The following is a 19,623-nucleotide window of genomic DNA, read 5'->3' as shown; positions in this document are numbered from 1 at the left end:
AGAGTTACAGAAAAATATTTGCTTTATTGACTACTCCAAAGCGTTTGACTGTGTGGATCACAACAAACTCTGGAAAATTCTTAAATAGATGGGACTACCAGACCACCTGACCTGCCTCTTGAGAAACCTGTATGCAGGTCAGGAAGCAACAATTAGAACCAGATATGGAACAACAGACCGGTTCCAAATAGGGAAAGGAGTACGTCAAGGCTGTATATTGTCACCCTGCTTATTTAACTTATATGCAGAGTACATCATAAGAAACGCTGGGGTAAATGAAGCACAAGCTAGAATAAAGATTGCTGGGAGAAACATCAATAACCTCAGATATGTGGATGACACCACCCTTATGGCAGAAAGTGAAGAAGAACTAAAGAGCCTCTTGATGAAAGTGAAAGAGGAGAATGAAAAAGTTGGCTTAAAACTCAACATTCAGAGAACTAAGATCATGACATCTGGTCCCATCACTTCATGGGAAATAGATGGGGAAACAGTGGGAACAGTGTCAGACTTTGTTTTTTTGGTCTCCAAAATCACTGCAGATGGTGAATGCAGCCATGAAATTAAAAGATGCTTACTCCTTGGAAGGAAAGTTATGACTAACCTAGACAGCATATTAAAAAGCAGAGACATTACTTGGCCAACAAAGGTCTGTCTAGTCAAGGCTATGGTTTTTCCAGTAGTCATGTATGGATGTGAGAGTTGGACTATAAAGAAAGCTGAGTGCTGAAGAATTGATGCTTTTGAACTGTGGTGTAGGAGAAGACTCTTGAGAGTCCTTGGACTGCAAGGAGATCCAACCAGTTCATCCTAAAGGAAATCAGTCCTGAATATTTATTGGAAAGACTGATGCTGGAGCTGAAACTCCAATACCACCTGATGCAAAGAACTGACTCATTGGAAAAGACCCTGATGCTGGGGAAGATTGAAGGCAGGAGGAGAAGCAGATGACAGAGGATGAGACGGTTGGATGGCCTCACTGACTCAGTGTGCGAGTTTGAGTAAACTCTGGGAGTTGGTGATGGACAAGGAGGCCTGGTGTGCTGCAGTCCTTGGGGTTGCAAAGAGTCAGACACGACTGAGTGACTGAAATGAACTGAATTGAACATTATTTGGGGGCCCTAAGGAGTAGGTCTGGCCCTGCACTCTGTTCTTAGTTGCTCTAAAAGGGTGATGAGGATGACCAAGAGAAGGAGCAGCTTCCATTTTTGTTTTTGTTTTTAATATTCACTCTGTATAAAGTATATGTTATAAATCTCATATTTTACTCCTCCAATCCCTTGTAATCCTCATAGCAATCTGATGAGGTATTTTTATCCTCATTTATGGCGGGGAAAATAGGCTCAGTTTGTTGTCACTTTATCATGAAATGTGCCCACAGTAGCTCAGCAGTTGACTATTGACCAGACACATGTGGAAATGAGGCCACTCACCAGGATCCAAACCCAGGATTCCCATACCTGAAATGCACGTATCACCCAGACCACTTTTTCTGATGCCTTGCTGACTTACAGGCCAACAAGACATCCAAATGATCTAGAAGCCCCTTTTTCAAGAGTCCTGGTTGAATCCAGCCTTGTCCTTCCTAACCCCATTTCCCTGCATTTCACTGCTGTGTGAGCTCATCAGGGCGCCTGCTTCCCTTCTGCCCACATGACCAATGTTTTGGCAATCCCAGCTCATAAGATCCTTGGGGACAGCTGCCTGGGTTTCTCTGGAGGTTCCCCTCCGTCCCCTGGTTCTCGTTTTCTTTGCATGATGTTTCTTTCAATGGTGAGGTGAATGAGTGCAGGGGTTTAATTTGGTTGCCTCATTTTATTAATTCACTTACCTATCTACCAGCATCTTTATTTTCAGCCTTCCACTCCTTGGAAGCCACATTTCTCTTTGGAGTCTCTGACAGGAGGACCCTGTTCATCTTTTCTGAAAATAGACATTCCGTGCATCATGGAAACCTCATTTCCATTTTTCCATTTATATTTAAAAGGGAAAAGTGAACAAGCCTGAGGGCAGAAGTGGAGAGCTATAAAACACTGGAGAATTGTTTTCATTTGCAAAACCAAATCTGTACAAATTGATTTACATTGAAGGGAGTGTAATCTCAGAACTACTCTAAAGTCCAGTCTTTTCCAAGGTCCTGGTTTTGAATGGAGAGCAGTGGTTTGGTAGGAAGGGTGGCATCTTCCATCCCAAGCTGGAGGGACTCCTCACTTACAGGCCTCATCTGCTGTTTGGAAAAGCATCCAGCACAGCACCCAGCCCAGAGTCAGTTAATGCGCGTGAACTTCTGTGTGAGCGTGTGTGTATGTGGGAGGGTTCACCTATGCTCATGTGGTCATGCTTCTCCACCTACCAGGTCGAGCTCATTACCTCTCTCCCTTTTGAAAGGAAGAAGAAATAGTCTCTGAGTTCTTGGTCTCCAGTTACTGCTGTCTTCAAATATCCCATATTCTTCATCTCCACTCAAAATCTTATCTCCTTTTGGAACATTCCACAGTGACTCTCACCAACACTAACCTCTCCCTCTCTTCCTATACTTGAAGTGTATCTTCCAACTGAACATTTCTGGATTTCATTAAATATTTTCAGAAACTGTTGTTTAAGCCTTTCAGATTTATACTTTCCTGTCCACTGAGATGATGCTTTATGAAGTCGGAACTAAATTTCACTCTCACCCTCCTTTCCAAAAATCCTATACAGGGTTGAGCCAGGCAATGAGCAAAATCTCTGATCTAGGCTTATAAAATCATTAACAGACAGGACTGTTCACCAGAAGGCAGTCACCAGTAAACAGAGGACTCCGATAAAACACATACAGCTTTTAGATGACAAGAACATACACATCAACAAAGCCAGGAAGCATTTTGAAGTAATCTATGGGGATACTAGTGAGTAGGATGACTTCTCAGCATAAAATAAAATGGGTTAAATAAATTCTATTTATTTGAACAGGACACAGAAAATATAAATTTCTTTTACAGACCTGCCCTTGCGCTTCCTAATTTATGACACAGTCATAGATGTCACAGGAGGTCAGGGACACAGGGAAGTCAAAGATAATCCTGATGTTTTAAGTTCAATTGACCTGGGAGATTTATGATTTCATGCAGAGAAATAGAAATATTTGGAGGAAGCAATAGGTTCAGTTTACTTGTTTATTCCCTGCAGGATTCCAAAAGAATTGGAGATGGGGCAGTAACCTCAGGTGGTTGGTGACACAAGATAAATGGGTGTAAGAATTCCATGTAGAAGATGAAGATTGGAAGCGCTGACTTCAAGGGCATGTGAGAACAAGGAGAATTCAGCATCCTATAAGTCAGAAGGATAGATTCTCAAGAAGACTTTGAGGAGGTGGAAAAAAATAAAACTATGATGATGGCAATTGAATATAATAATTAGGAAGTTGCCAGTGTCCTCAAGATTAAAGGTGGCTGAATCCAGACTGGGATGAGTAACAAAATAGAGCAAATGGCAGCAAGGATTTGCAAGAAGTGGGTAGAGTTCTCCCAAACAATTTTGCAAATCTTTATTTGGGGCAGAGGGAAAAATCTTTGGCCAAAACAGAGCCACTGAGTTCTGGAGAAAAAAAAGATAGGGTACTTCAGGGAGAAAGCATTTCCAGTCTGCCATTCTGATGACCTAGCTTGAACTGTAGAGCCTTCATGCCTGCAGCTGGTTTCTGTGGATAAAATTTGAATGAATAAATATTCCCTGTAGTAAGGGGAGGACAGGGAAAAGGGTCTATTTATTCAGAGAGTTTATGGTCTGGTCAACATGCAGCAAATCCCCATTCAGATCATAGGTGGGTATCAGTTACACAGACTAAAAGCCCAGATGAAGTATACTTACTCCCCACATAACAGGAGGCATATTGGTCAGCTGGGAATTTGGCCCAAATGTTACACTACATTCCACCTAATCAGTACCGGTTTATTGGAGTACATAGGTTCTGCCTGGATTTACTGCTTACATGCGATATGATCCCATGGGTGGATAAAAGAACCCTACTGAGCACAACAGTTGGTATGAATATATGTTAATAAACAGTGTGTAGACAAAAAATTGACATGGTCAGGCCTGTTTTACTTAGGTGGATATGGGGAGTTAAGAAGATGAGAAGGTCTAGATGAGGAAGAGAGGTTTGGAGAGAAAGACTGTGGCTCATTTTATGTATGTGGCTTCATAAATATCTCCAGGCTAATGATTAACTGGCTCAACATTGTCAAAAGTGAGCAAAGGCAATTGAAGACAATAAATGCTAATGCTACTTATGTCTTAGTTCTCCAAACCAGTACTTCCTAAAGTTGTTCTGAATATACAGGATTTTCAAAGATGTTAAAAATTGAAAATAACAAACAAAACCCAAAATAATGGCTCCATGGAAAACAAGTTTAGGAAATGCTAAATTATACAAAGTCAACCGGGTTTCCTTAGTGTTTTTACTGTGCCAGTGGGCCCTGTGAACCTCCAAGAGGAGCATATAAGACAGCATTTCTTGGGCTTATTCACATATAAAACCTTTCTTGTGCAGGACTCTCACAGAACTAAAGGTACTGGAACACACTTTGGGAAAGGTTGCTCTTCACCAGCTCTGTTTATGCAAACACTATGCTTGTGACTGGCTATTAACAAATGAAAATGCATTTGCTTTTTCATAAGTCAGGGTGAATTTCAAAATGCTTTTTCATCTCCACAACAAAACAAGCCACTACTACAATGAGAAACTGGTACAGAGCAGAGTAGCCCCCATTTGCTGCAACTAGAGAGAACTCATGCTCATTGACGAATATCCAGTACAGCCAAAAACAAAGATAAATAAAATAAAAAGTTAAAAAAGCCTTTTCATTAAGGAAGCAGACTCAAATGCTTTATTTTGGTTATTCATGTGACTAAGTGATAATGGCTTTTTTTAAAATAAACAATACCCTTCAAGATAGGATTATTCTCAAAAGCACAATTTGTGGATTTGCTAACTCCTTCCTACTGATGGCAATAGCATTCTGATTTAAGCCACATTTAGCAACAATCAGAAACTTCCAGAAATTCTTCCAACAATCAACCACCTTGCTCCTAGCTTATTGGAGCACCCTGGATTGGGTCTTTGAAACATATCAATGTGGTGACTCTATTGGGAAATAATTTCACAGCTGGGGTCTCTGTCTGAGTGTGACCCTTTCAACTTCAGAATTCAGAAGGCAGGGCAGACGTTGAGAGGAAGTTGAATGGCCTCCCATTCTGGTCCCATAGCAATATGTCAAAAGTTTAAGCAGCTGCAGATCCCTCTTTTCTGTCAACAGCTGCAGCCATGGAACCCACCCCTTTTCATGGGTGAAAACAGCCATGGACAACCTTGTACAGATTCACACAGGAACAATCCAAGCCTGGGATACCATTCTGGCTTCCTGCAGTCTGCCCTTTGAATTCCAGATCCTCTACCTCTGTGCAACCATTTCCTCTATGAATTATCTGTTTTCAGAAATCCTTTAATTCAAGGCGCCATCTTACAAAGAAGTTTGCAGAAGAAGTCTGGCATCGACCCCACTGGGGGGTGATTAGTTGAAACTGTGAGCTCATCCAACCTTAGTAAGCCTCATTACCTCTTTTACAAAAGGTTTTAATTCCCCTTTAGCGATTACACTGACAAAAGCACAAAGATACTGGTCATTCACGACCCTTTTCCAAAGGTCTCCCAGGCCTTCTGGCTCCTCCCTGACCACACAGCTAGCGTTTCGCAAGTCTTTGAGGGTTGTCCATTTCCACAGAACTGGCTAAAAGGGAATGTCTTTCAAATGACCCAGCAGAGCTTCTGGGGCCCCAAACGCCTTGGCGATGAATGGTAAACTCACTGACTTCAGTGCCTTTATTGTTGTTGCTGAGGAGCTAAGTTGTGCCTGACTCTTTGCGATCCCACGGACTGTAGCCCGCCAGGCTCATCAGTCCATAGGATTTCCCAGACAAGAATACTGGAGTGGGTTGCCAATCCCTCTTCCAGGGAATCCTCCCCACCCAGAGATTAAACTCAGGTCTGCTGCATTGCAGGCAGAGTCTTTACTTACTGAACCACCTGGGAAGCCCTACATGCCTCTATAAATCAGCAGTTCTCGGCAAAGAGCACTCACTCAACTTCTGCTCAACTCAAAGTCTCCAAGACCTGACTGTGGCCAATTTTCCAATCTTAGAGCCATTTCCCATTCCACAACTTAAATGCTTAACCAGCACGCTCCCCTTCTTCCCCCCATCCCCCTAGAGACCCAGGCATTCCAAATCCTGTCCCCTGACCCTATCACAATGTAGCCTCTGCCTTAATTGTCCTCCTTGGTCTGCCAAACAAAAATCCTCCCTTAAGTCAACTGAAATGTCATTTCCTCTGAAGCTTTCTCTGACCTCCCCAGGGGGGTTAATCCCTCTCTCTCCTCCACATATAACATGAATTGCTCACCTGTCGTATTATACAATGGTTAATTGTTATCAGTCGTCTCTCCGGTCTAGACTGTGAGCTCCTGAGCGTCCCCAGCACAGAGCAGGTGTCCGCAGGGTGCTTACCGAGAAAAGAGGGGGCGTACCGAGCTTCCACTGCGGATGGACACAGGGCTTCTGACGGGATGAAGCTTCCACAAGAGATGCTGCAGTGGGAAGTAGGCACCAGCTCATTGGTAGGCTAGCCTGGGACCACACTTAACTGGTCTCCAAGAGCAAATGGCAATACTTTCATTTCCAAGGAAAACCTTAGGTCTTTCCAAACACCAGATACAGGAAACAGGAGATCAGTACAGCAATATTAGAACACTGAAAGGATCAGGGATATAGAAGGAACATGGAATCGACTGACTGGAACTAGCTACCACTGGTACTTCTCATATTTACTGATTGCACAACTTACCAGGTAGCATAACTGAGGTTTGGGCCCAAGAAGCAACAAGCACAATGCTTTTTCCATTAAGGCATCTAAATACACATTAAAAATTGCCAAGAAAAAAAAAATTGCCAAGGCCTCTGCAAATAGTTGTACACTAAGAAGAGAGGTCAGCATAGTACTCATTCATGTAATCCTCTCCATTCCCCAGCCTGTCTTTCTCCTTCTCCACATACACACACACACACGTGGAGTAACGATACACATGAATGTGTACATATTTACGTACATACCAACTCACTAAGGGGTATCTTTCTCATCCCCCACTCACATCATATAACTGCCCTGTCGGCTCTGTGCTATTCGCCTCCAAATTACATTTGAGGGATATCTGTCAGAGTTTTACCTTCTTTTACATGAGCAAACAGGTATGAAGACAGGCATTTTATACAATCTGGAGAAAGAGTCTGTTAAAGTACAAGTATATTCCAGTGTATATAAATATATACACTGTGTGTATAAATAGCCCGAATTTACACTTGAGTGCAGAGAGTAAAGTACTGGAACCAGGAGTGTCCCCAACATCCATCCCTGCTAAGTGGAGCCCCGCCCACCGTCATGATCTCCCTCCAGGCTGTTTCTCCAAGGGTAGTCCTTGCTGATTTGAACCTGTTCGCAAGGGAGTTTGTTGGTTCTGTTTTTGTTTTTTTTTTTTTTTTAAGATTTTTTGATGTGGATCATTTAAAAAGTATTTATTGAATTTGTTACAGTATTGTTGCTGCTGCTCAGACACTAAGTCGTGTCCGACTCTTTGTGACCCCATGGGCTGCAGCATGCCAAGCTTCCTTGTCCTTCACCATCTCCTGGAGCTTGCTCAAACTCATGTCCATTGAGTTGGTGATGCCATCCAACCATCTTATCCTCTGTCATCCCCTTCTCCTCCTGCCTTCAATCTTTCCCATCATCAGGGTCTTTTCCAGTGAGTTGGCTCTTTGCATCAGGTAGTCAAAGTATTGGAGCTTCAGCATCAGCATCAATCCTTCCAATGAATAATCAGGGCTGATTTCCTTTAGGTTGAGTGGTTTGATCTCCTTGCAGTCCAACAGACTCTCGAGTCTTCTTCAGGAACACAATTTGAATGCATCAATTCTTTGGTGCTCAGCCTTCTTTAGGGTCCAAATTTCACATCTGTACATATGGCTATTGGAAAAATCATAGCTTTGATGATACAGACCTTTGTCAGCAAAGTGATGTCTCTGCTCTTTAATATGCTGTCTAGGTTCATCACAGCTTTTCTTCCAAGGAGCAAGCGTCTTCATGGCTGCAGTCCCTATTCGCAGTTTCTGTTTAATGTTTTAGTTTTATGGCCGAGAGGCGTGTGGGATCTTAGTTCCTTGACCAGGGCTCGAACCTGCACCCCCTGCATTGGAAGGCAAAGTCTAAACCACTGGACAGCCAGGGCAGTCCCCTCACAGGAGTTCTGTTGTGAAAAAATTAGCACTGCCTGGAGTACATCACAGTGCCTTCCTAAAGATGCCATTCTCTGGATAATGGTGGATCTCTTAGTTCACACGTGCTTATGAAAAGTGGTGCTTCTCTCACTGACAGGAGCAATGAACAAAAAACCAAGGGGGAAGACAGGACAGGGCAGAAGGTGGGCAGGGGGCCCTGAAGTGGGGGGTTGGGGACACATCCCACTGGGCAAAGTGCCACATGATTCCTTCCTCTCTGCAGCATATAGTTCCTCTGTGACATGTGAGTGGCTGTCACCATCAATTGCTTGTCGATCTGATGCTTTCTCCTATTTAATACCAGCATATTCTTCTTTAAGTCAGGGAAGGAATATACATGACACAATGTGCTCTAAAACAGATTATCTAAATCCCTTTTGCAAACAGTTTTCACCTCTTTATTGCTGATGACAGTGTTGGGATCAATGCCAGGGAACCTGTCTTTAATTTGATTTGCTTATTCGGTCCCAAATGTGCCCAAGGGAGTTCATTTTCTCGATGAGTCTGGCATATAGTAAGCACTCAATAAGTGGTAGTTCTGATTATTATTTTTCTTATGCTCCCCACATATGGCCAAGAAGAGATTATTGGCCAATTTGGGTCCTTCCAGAGAGCAAATTAAACCCATGTGGCTTATTTGGCCAAAGCCTGAGTTAAACACTGAGATGACTCTGGACATGCAAGTCCTTACCTTGGACCTTCACGTCTAAAAAGCTGAAGAGATATGGGAGGTTTCAGAAACATGGCTGAGCTGAGAACAGCTCAGCTTAATTCCTTGTGAAATGACCCCTTCCACAATTATTAACTATATAACACTCTTCAGAAATTACTGTGGTGGATCACATTTGTTAACTAATTTGTATGAACTCATATACATGTTACCTATTAACACTAATAACCTACATTACGTTTTCTGTTTTTTTTCTCCTTTCTCTGCATAGTCACTCATCAGCTCATAAATGCTCCAAAGAACAAGAAGAGGTGTGTTATGAAAGGGTTCTGTCATGTCAGTTGGTAGTTAATCTTTAGACTCATCATCAACCTACAAGCCAGGGCTAAGAAGAGCAAACCAAGAGCACCTTGTATTTCGTGTCACTCTCGGGATTTAAAACCCTCCAGTGGGGTCCCTTACCTGCCCAGGGAGATGGCAATGCAGCTCTTGAATTTTCAGTCAAACCCAGTTTGGGTCTGACCCTGTGCCTTCCAAGCTGTGTGACTTGGAGCTAGTGAAATAACCTGTTGACCTCAGTTCCTTATCTGTAAATTGGGGGTAATACTCATTTCATGAGAATACCATCAGGATTAAGTGCTATCAAATTTTAAATTACAACATTCACTTTTGGAGAGTTTGCAGTGAAATGCTGCCAGTTGAAACACAGACTGGAAAGAGTTTTTGGAAAACCATTTGGCAACAGGGATCAGGAGGCTGAAAATGCTCACGCCCTTTGACCCAGTCATTCCAATTAGAGGAATTAATCCTGAAGGTATAATTGAAAACAAGGTCAAAGATGGACATACAAGGATGCTGATCGCAGCTTTATTTATATTTATGTAAACTGGAAACAAGGGCTTCTCTGGTGGTCCAGTGATTAAGAATCCAACTGCCCATGCAGGGTGCATGGGTTCAATCCCTGGTCCAGGAAGATTCCACATGCTTTGGGGTAACAAAGTCCATGTGCCACAACTACGGAGACCCATGCTTTAGAGCCCACTCAATACAACTAGAGAGTAGCCCCTTCGCCGCAACTAGAGAAAGCCCAAGCTTTCTGCAGCAATGAAGCACCAATGAAGACCCAGTGAGTAAAAAATAGATGAATAAATAATTAAAAAAAACTGGAAACAACCCAAATGCACAGTACTAGGATAATGATTAGATAAATCATTATGCATTCACAGGATGGAATATTATATACTGCTAAAGGTGGTGTTTATAAAGAATTTTTAATAATGTGGGAGATCCCCTTCAAAATGCTAAGTGATAAAAGGTTGGAAGAGACGCCATGCAATACCAGGAAGAAGTCTATCAGGATGCTAACAATGAGAGGTTACTGCCTTCTTTCTTTCTGTGTTTTATAATTTTTTTTACAAACAGTATTTATGTTTTTTAAACACTGAAAGATCACAACTAAATTTAAAAATATGAAAGCCTTAATAAAGAGTCTGCAGGACTTCATTGGTGGTCAGTGGTTAAGAATCTGCCTTCCAATGTAAGGGATGCCAGATGGATCCCTGGTCGGGGAACTAAGATCCCAACTGCCAGGGAGCAACCGAGCCCACACATTGCAGCTACTGAGTTTATACACCTCAAGTAGACGGAAGCCCCCGCACTTGAAGGAAGATCCCGAGGACTGCAACTAAGGCCTGACAGCAGCCAAAAACAAACAGATACATAAATAAAATATCTTCAAAAACAACCACAAAGGGCCCACCATACGCTGTGAGTCCCATTCCTCTCCACTCACCCTGCCCTCAGCATGCTTCCTAAGCGGCTACTGATCAGCCCTCGCCCGTTTCCTTCCTCATTTCCTGCTCTGCTCTGGACTCCAGAGCCTACATACTCCTGAACTGCCTGTACCTTCCAAGACCTCTCATTCTCTTCCACAAGCCCTAGTGTTTGTCTGTGTTGGACAAAGTTACAGACCCCTCCTCCCTGGACCTAGTTAAGGCTGGATTCAGCATGACTCTATCTGAGCACCTGCCCTGAGACTCAGGGTGGGCAAGGCTCCACCTCCTCATTCCTCAAGCACAATTCACACTTTGTGCTGGGTGGAGCAAGCAGTGCTCTTTCACAGCAGTGAGGGCCACTACAGCAGGTGCAGTCACCCTATCTTAGCCTCTGAATTTTCAGTGCTGGGCGTGATGTCTGCATCTTAGCAGTGAGTCAGTGAGTACAGAAGTTGTTCACTGTTCAGTCATTAAGTCATGTCTGACTCTTTGCGACCCCGTGGACTGCAGCACACCAGGCTTCCCTGTCCTTCACCAACTCCTAGAGCTGCTCAAACTCATGTCAACTCATTTTGAGTTGGTGATGACATCCAACCATCTCATCCTCTGTTGCCCCCTTCTTCTCCTGCCTGCAATCTTTCCCAGCATCAGGGTCTCTTCCAATGAGCTGGCTAAAGCCACTTCCATCAAGTGGCTAAAGAATTGGAGCTTCAGTTTCAGTTCTTCCAATGAATATTCAGGGTTGATTTCCTTTAGGTTGATTGGTTTGATCTCCTTGCTGTCCAAGGGATTCTCAAGAGTCTTCTCAAGCACCACAGTTCAAAAGGATTAATTCTTTGGTGCTCAGGCTTCTTTATGGTCCAAATCTCACATCCGTACATGACTACTGGAAAAACCATAGCTTTGACTATATGGACCTTTGTAGGCAAAGTGATGTCTCTGCTGTTTAATACAGTGTCTAGGTTTCTCAAGCTAGTGAGAGACTCATTCCAACACCTTAACTCACAGCAGTCACCTCTCAAGGTCCTTGTCATTTACAAATGTGGAGATGCCATCCTTTCTCACCTTTAAGCTGTCTTGCAAGCTGGACCATCTGCATGTGACCTTCCTAATTACCACTTCTTCCCAGGATGGGTCAAGTTGCCTTTCTCCAACTTTTGGAATGGCTCCTAAATCCCACGTCTTCTATGAAACAGGACTTCCTCTGCCACTTCCCATTTAGGGACTGCCCAAAGCCACATTTAGCCACACCAACTTACTAGTGTTGGTTTCTAGCCAGTGATAGACCATCTCCATTTGTATCTCCTGCAACGGTCTCAAATTGAATTTACCACATTGCCCCTAGTCAGCCCCTCTTTTCCTCCCCACGCATTTCTGCTGAGTACTGCTAAGTTTTTGGCTTGCCCCAAAGATTTGATGAATTCTTTCTTTTCCCCATATTCATTCCCCAAAGCTAAGCTGTCAGCCAGTCCTGCCTTCTTTTCCCTCTGAAAGGTTTTCAGATTTCATCTCCTAATTTTAAGGACAATCATATTACAACTGCTCCTAGAAATACATTATTTCTGGGAGGTCTTGTTCCTTTGAGCTGCTGACTCTGTCTCCTTGCTGGAGTTTGCTGCTCCCAAATTGCATTCGCTTTACTGCAGGAGCTTAAGTGACAAGGAATATAAAATAAGTTATCATGCTCCTGCCAAATGCCCCCATCCTCAAAAGAAGCCAAATGAAGGCAACATAAAACCATACAACTTCTGTGGTCTCTCTGCCTAGTCTATTGCGCACAGTACAATAAAAGAGACATTTCTTGGAGAAATGTCCTTTATCTTTTGCTTTTCACAAGGGCTAGCCAAGTAGAGTGTTTGAAAGTAGGGAGAAGTCAAAAACAAAAAATGAAACCAAAAACCCCCACAAAAATAGAGACAGCATTTTCTCTTGAACTTGCTTCAGTCAGGCTTCTGCCCTCACTAGGTGCCTCGCTAGGAACTGGCCACATTGTCAAGGTGGCCACTGATTGTCTGGATGCTAAATCCAATGATTCATTCTGAGTCCTCATCTTACCGGACCTAACAGGAACATCTGACCCAGATGATTACATCTTCCTCCTTGGAATACTGTCCTCAGTTGGCTTCTGGCAATGCACTGTCTCCTAATTTTATTCTGAACTCCCTGGTTGTTACTTTTCCATCTTATTTGCTGTCCTCCTCATTTCACAGGCTTTAAACATCACAGCATCCCAGGGCTCAGTTCTTTGACCATCCTCTCTCTTCTACACTTGCCAAGCTCACCCAGTCTCTTGGCATTAAATGCCACATTTACATTCCCTTCTGAAGCTCTCCCCAAACTTCTGACTTTTATATTCATGCCTTGAACATTTCCACCTAACTGTCCAAAAGGCACCACAAACTTCCCAACCCAAACTCTAGTTCCTGATCTTCTCTCCTAATCTGTTCCCCATCTCGGCTGTGGGCTACTCCATCCTTCCCATGGTATAGACCAGAATCTTTGATGTCACCTTCTATTCACCATTTCCTCTCACATCCTGCATCCAGCATGCCACTTCCCCTTCAAAATACTTCCAGGATCCAGACACCTCTTAACACCTCCACTGCCCTGTGACCCAAGACATCCTCACCTCTCACCTGGGTTGGTTCAATAGTTAATGAATTGGCATCCTCTTTTCAGTTTTGCCCACTTAGCATCTACTCTCCACGTGATAGTCCAACACTCATGTTAGAACCAGATCACTAGTCTAAACCTTCAGAGGTTCCAACTTCAATACATATAAAGGCCCAAATCCTTATTTTTTTTTAAACCTTTAATTTTGTATTGGAGTGGGAAATGGCAACCCATTCCAGTATTCTTGCCTAGAGAATCCCGTGGACAGAGGAGCCTGGTGGGCTACAGTCCCCAGGGTTGCAAAAAGTCAGGCGTGACTTAGTGACTGAACAACAACAATAAGCCAGTTAACAAACAAAGTTGTGATAGCTTCAAGTGAATAGCAAAGGGGCTCAGCCACACGTATACAGGCATCCATTCTCCCCCAAACTCCCCTCCCATCCAGGCTACCACATAACATTGAGCAGAGCTCCATGTGCTATACAGTAGGTCCTTGTTGGTTATCCATTTTAAATATAGGACTGTGCACATGCCCACCCCCAACCTAATTATTCCTTACCCCCATCCTTCCCTCCAGCAACCATAAGCTTGTTCTTGAAGTCTAAGAGTCAGTTTCTGTTTTGTAAGTAAGTTTATCTGTATAATTTTATTTTTTTTAGATTCTACATATAAGGGGTGTCATATATTTCTCCCTGTCTGTCTGACTTACTTCATTCAGCATGACACTCCAATATGCATAAAGACCCAAATCTTTACATGATCTATACTTAGGGTTGTATGTGTGCTTAGTCGCTCAGTCGTGTCCGACTCTTTGTGACCCCATGGACTGTAGCCCGCCAGGTTCCTCTGTCCAGGGGATTCTCCAGGCGAGAACACTGGAGTGGGTTGCCATGTCCTCCTCCAGGGGATCTTCCCAACCCAGGCATTGAACCCAGGTCTCCTGCATTGCAGGCAGATTCTTTTTTTTTTTGGACAAGTTATTTACTTAGGTTCTTTGCAAGAAGTTCAGAATACTACTTTGTGAGGGTAAATTCCATCTGTGAGAGCAAACACAGAGTGGAGGTAGCCCTGGAACTGAGGGACAGCTTTGATTCTTTGCAGAATTTGTGAGTCCACAGCTTTCTGGTCAACCTTGCGCTGCTCTGTGATCTCGTATTTCTATCTCTCTGTGTCGAAGATCTCACTCTCTTGGTGTCTCGGCTTAGGCAGCTTCTTCTTCTTGAAGTAAGTGTCAGTGAGATGTTCTGGGATTTTCACACCACTGATATCGATTTTGGTGGAGGTGGCAATGACAAATTTCTGGTGTGTTCTACGCAGAAGGAACTCGATTGAGGGAGAGAGGCCCAGTCACAAGTAGCAAGCCACTGCCCAGCTGCTTCAGGAAAACGACCCTCTTGCCTCTGTGGCGCCCCGTGAGGATGATCAGAACGGTCGCAGGAGTGATGCTGGCGCGCAGCTTCCTAACGTGCTTACTGAACGCTTTCTTGCCGTGACTCAACAGTTTCCGAGGCACATCTTCAGTAGGGTAATACTGAGGCATTTTGCGAAGTTTGACCACTCGGGTACCACCATTCTTGTCGCCACCAACTGGTTTTGTGATAGTAGCAAGAACCCGAACCTTCTTTTTCTTTTCGACCTTGGATTTAGCTGCTGAATACTTTCTCTTGTACAGGGCCTTTCTGGAGAACATGGCTGATCGGGAATATCTGCCAATTCCTCTGACCAGGACAGGGTTTCGGCTGCAGTGGAGCTCCCCCTTCTTAACTTTCTTCACCACTTTCACCTTTTTAGCCTTGTTGACAGCATCAGCCTTCTTGGCTTCAGGTTTTTTCTCCTTAGTATCTGGCTTCTCAGCCTTTTCACCTGCCATCTTGCAAGATGGGAAAGAGCTGCAGGCAGATTCTTTACCGTCTGAGCCACATACTTAGGGTTACTATAATGTTTCCCATCCAAATCAGGACATTTTAAAAATAAATAATATGAGAATGACAAGTTTACATTTGAATTGTTCCAGGCCTATAAGATATATATTTATTTTCCCCATAATCCTCTACACAGTCTGGTGCCCCGTCAACTGTATGGTGTCATCACCTTCTTTTCTCTTCCTCAATCCCTTTGTTCCAGGAACACTGGTCTTCATGCTGTTTCTTAAACACGTACCCTTCTCAGGGCCCTTCTGCTTGTTAAAACCTCTTCTCCCATTTGTTCACATGGTTCACCTCCTCACTTTCTGGTCTCTGAACAACTGTCACCTTCTCAGAAAGGTCCTCCTTGATCATTCTACTTAAAACTGAGACTCCCATCCCTGTATTTCCTACTGACCTTCTTGCTTTCTTTTTTTCCATAGCATTTCTTCTGCCATCATTTCTAAAGAATATTGGCACTAAATGTAGAATCCTAGGCTGACAGTTTTTTTTTTTTTTTAATTTCAACACCTAAAGACACCATTCCACTATCTTCTATTACAGTGAACATTTTATATACCCTAAAACAGTAAATAACTGACACTGATTAATACACAGACATCTTCCCAGCACTTGCTTGCATAACTTTTCTTATTGTTGTTGTTCAGTTGCTAAGTCATGTCCAAGTCTTTGTGACTACATGGACTGCAGCATGCTGGGCTCCCTAGTCCTTCACTATCTCCCGGAGTTTGCTCAAATTCTTGTCCATTGAGTCAGTGATGCTATCTAATCATCCCATCCTCTGCTGCCCCTTTCTCCTTTTGCCTTCAATCTTTCCCAGCATCAGGGTCTTTCCCAATGTTGGCTCTTCAAATCAAGTGTCTGAAGTATTGGAGCTTCAGCTTCAGCATCAGTCATTCCAATGAATATTGAGGACTGATTTCCTTTAGGATTGACTGGTTTGATCTTGCAGTCCAAGGGACTCTCAAGAGTCTTCTCTAGCACCACAGTTTGAAAGCATCAATTCTTCAGTGCTCAGACTTCTTTACAGTCCAAACTTTTCTGGAGCCCCCCTAAGTGAATGGGATATTTGTTCATTTAATGTAGATAATGCACATTTTGCCAGGCATTGATGGCAAAATGTCTTCCATCCAAATATTCAGGGTCTTTCTGATTCTTCCTCTTGAACTCCCTATGTCACTCAAAGTACTGAATGGAATGCCACACTAAATCAAACTGTAGTTTTGTGCAGGCAAATTCACCATTGTGGAAGGATTATAATAAAACTGTGGGTCATAATAAGTAGAGAAAAAGAGGCCAAAATAATCTGTAAATTACAAAGTGTTACAAAAATGCACTGAATTGCCAGGTGTTATTACTCATTCATATTTCTCACTGGCATATCAATCAGACCATACTTTCCTGAAGTGCAAAGAATAAAAAGGTTGCAGGGGACTTCCCTGGTGATCAACAATATGCCTTCTAATGTAGGAGACTTGAGTTTGACCTCTGGTCCACATTCTGTGGAGCAACTAAGCCTGAATGACCAAGTACTACTAAGCCCAAGTACCAAAACTAGAGAGAAACCCACCTGCTGCAACTAAGACCCGTCACAGCCAAAAAAAAAAAAAAAAAAGAATGAAAATGTTGTATCTGTCTAGGATGAGAGCCTGGGCAAGGCACAAGCACAACTCTTGTGCCAGGGTTTCAGTATCACTACTTCAGACTCATTAGGCTGTAAACTTGCTTCATTATTTTCTTCCCAAACTAAGCCTCCTTTCCATTTCACGCCTATCCCTAGCACCTTCAAGTTGTTAGTCTTCCAGGCTGTAAAACCTAGAGTTAAAAAGAAGAGAAATGTAGCCTAGTTCTATAACTGTATCTGTTTCCTCTCCATCTGTGGCCGAGGCTATTATTTATTTTTTCTAAATCTCACCCTAATTCATTCCTCCTCTCTGTTTCTACTACAAAAACCTTGAACTAAACTCTCCTCAACTCATGCCTGGATGATTATAGCTGGCCTCCCTGGCTCACTCCATCTTCACACTAACCCACCCTTTGCACACTGCCAGAAGAACCTTCCAACAACAATAATCTCCCTAACGTACCACTGCCCACTATCCCGAATTAAACTTTCCCCACCAGAGGGGAGGGCTTTTGCAATCTTTCATAATATGATCCCCTCCTGCAGACTCTACCTGTCATAGCCCACCAACTGTGTGTACCAAAAGTATTCCATCAGGTGGCTCAGTTGGTCAGTGAGCAACACCACCACAGCATTTCCTGACCTCAGGTGGAGTCCAGAACTGCTCTGGCTCTTCAAAGACAATAGTTTGTGTGTTACTTCCTACTAGAAACCTGACTATGTGTCTCATGACCCAGGAGGTTCTACATTGTATCTGTCAGCATCATTACATTTGTAAAAATACATTTTATTCATTGACCAAATGTCTGAGACCAGGGACTTCCCTGGAGGTCCGGTGATTAAGGCTCTGTGCTCCCAATGCAGGGGGCCTGGGTTTGAGTCCTGGTTAGGAAACTAGACACCGCATGCTGCAACTATGAGCCCGTGTGCTGCAAGGAAGATCCCACGTGCTGCAACTAAGACCTGGTGTAGACAAATTTAAAAACAAAGCTTTTTTTTAAAAAGTCTGTAATCAACCTCATGGCTAAGCCTTCATAGATCCCGAAAGGACAAAAGACAGCATAGCCTAGGGGGAAGATCACAAGCTTCATCACTGGGAAGTGTTGAGTTGAAATCCCAGTTTGCCAAATGACCATAAACTTTGTGACCCTGGGAAAGTCATTTGATCTTTTTATTCCTCTGTCCCCCCCCCCCATCATTATTGTTTCTTGATATGTAATTCATATGCCATATATTTCACCCTTTTAAAGTATATAATTCAGTAGTATGTTCACAAAGTTGTATAAATACTACATTGATCCAATTCTAGAACACTCATCACCCCGCAAAGCAACCCCATACCCATTAGCAATCACTTCCTACTTTTCCCTCTCTCTCAGTCCCTGGCAACCACCAATCTTCTTTCTGTCCTCTGAATTTGCATGAATCTCAGTTTTATTTCGGAGAAGGCAATGGCAATCCACTCCAGTACTCTTGCTTGGAAAATCCCATGGAGGAGCCTGGTAGGCTGCAGTCCATGGGGTCGTGATGAGTTGGACACGACTGAAGCGACTTAGCAGCAGCAGCAGCAGCAGTTTTAATTAACTCTAAACTGAATATAGCACTTCCCAGGTGGCTCAGTGGTAAAAAATCCAGCTGCCAATGCAGGAGATGTAAGAGACACTGGTTCAATCTCTAGGTTGGGAAGATTCCCCGGAGCAGGAAGTGGTTACCCACTCCAGTATTCTTGCCTGGAGAATCTCATGGGCAGAGGAGCCTGACAGGCTACAGTCTATGGGGCTGCAAAGAATTGGACATGACAAAGCAACTGAGCACAAGCTGAATATAACACTGACCTTATAGGACTAACATGAGGATAAAGGCAATTTTTTGCTAAGCCTCTCACTCAATGTTTGGCATCTAAGAGGACATTAATAAATCACTAAATGCTTCACATTCCTGAGTATAAAACTCTTAGCTCCAGGCACACCATCATCTTAATCAACATCCCCACATTATACTCTCTGCCCTTGTCTCTCAGCCTTTTCTGTCTCCTAGAATACTGCTTCTCCAAACCCAACATTTAAGATTCAGTTGAAATTCTACCTCCTACTTGTGAAACTTTCTCCAGTGTAAGTTCTGTTTTTCCTATGGTTTTCCTAAGCTACCCAGAAGACAGGAAAAAACGCCATTCTCCCTGACTTTAAACGTTTCCAATATAGTGATATTTTGGCTCTGACTCCAGGCTGATCAAATTTGTGTTTATTCTAGATTTTGCTTTGTGACACATACAGGACAGCTCATACACACAGCTGCTTTGTTACAATAAAGAGTGTTACAGTGTTTTCAGGAGAGATTTCTGATCTTGCCACCATACCTCCATTACAAGATGACATTAAAGCAATAAATAGTGACATTTCAGTAGCTCTGTACATGGCAGTTATATTTTTCCACATTCTTGTGATTTGCAAATTTAGAGCCATCAAAGATTACAGCCTCTTCAGAGTTTATTTAGTCTTGGAAACCTTCTTAATGAGTTTGACATTTTTATTAGGCTCAAAGTCTTCCACCAAAGCCTGGTGCAATTATAGCCAGTTATAAAGTAGCCAACATGAAAAGAGGCTTGGCAGGCCCGTGACAAGGCCTCCCAAAGGCTGGCCGCCTGGGAATGCT

The 19,623-nt window shown here is 43.2% G+C and overlaps 1 protein-coding gene and 1 pseudogene across 2 annotated transcripts in view; both read right to left on the bottom strand.

Moving 5' to 3' along the window:
* The window catches only part of THSD4 (thrombospondin type 1 domain containing 4), a 624,907-nt gene that overhangs the window by 153,080 nt on the left and 452,204 nt on the right, over positions 1-19,623 (bottom strand). The gene's annotated exons all lie outside the window — the stretch shown is intronic.
* On the bottom strand, positions 14,379-16,916 carry LOC110134270 (large ribosomal subunit protein eL6 pseudogene; annotated as a pseudogene).

This window comes from Odocoileus virginianus, chromosome 6 (assembly GCF_023699985.2).
Source record: "Odocoileus virginianus isolate 20LAN1187 ecotype Illinois chromosome 6, Ovbor_1.2, whole genome shotgun sequence".
Lineage (NCBI taxonomy): Eukaryota > Metazoa > Chordata > Mammalia > Artiodactyla > Cervidae > Odocoileus > Odocoileus virginianus.
The sequence above is the reverse complement of the archived record's forward strand: the minus strand, read 5'-3'. Positions and strand labels throughout refer to the sequence as shown.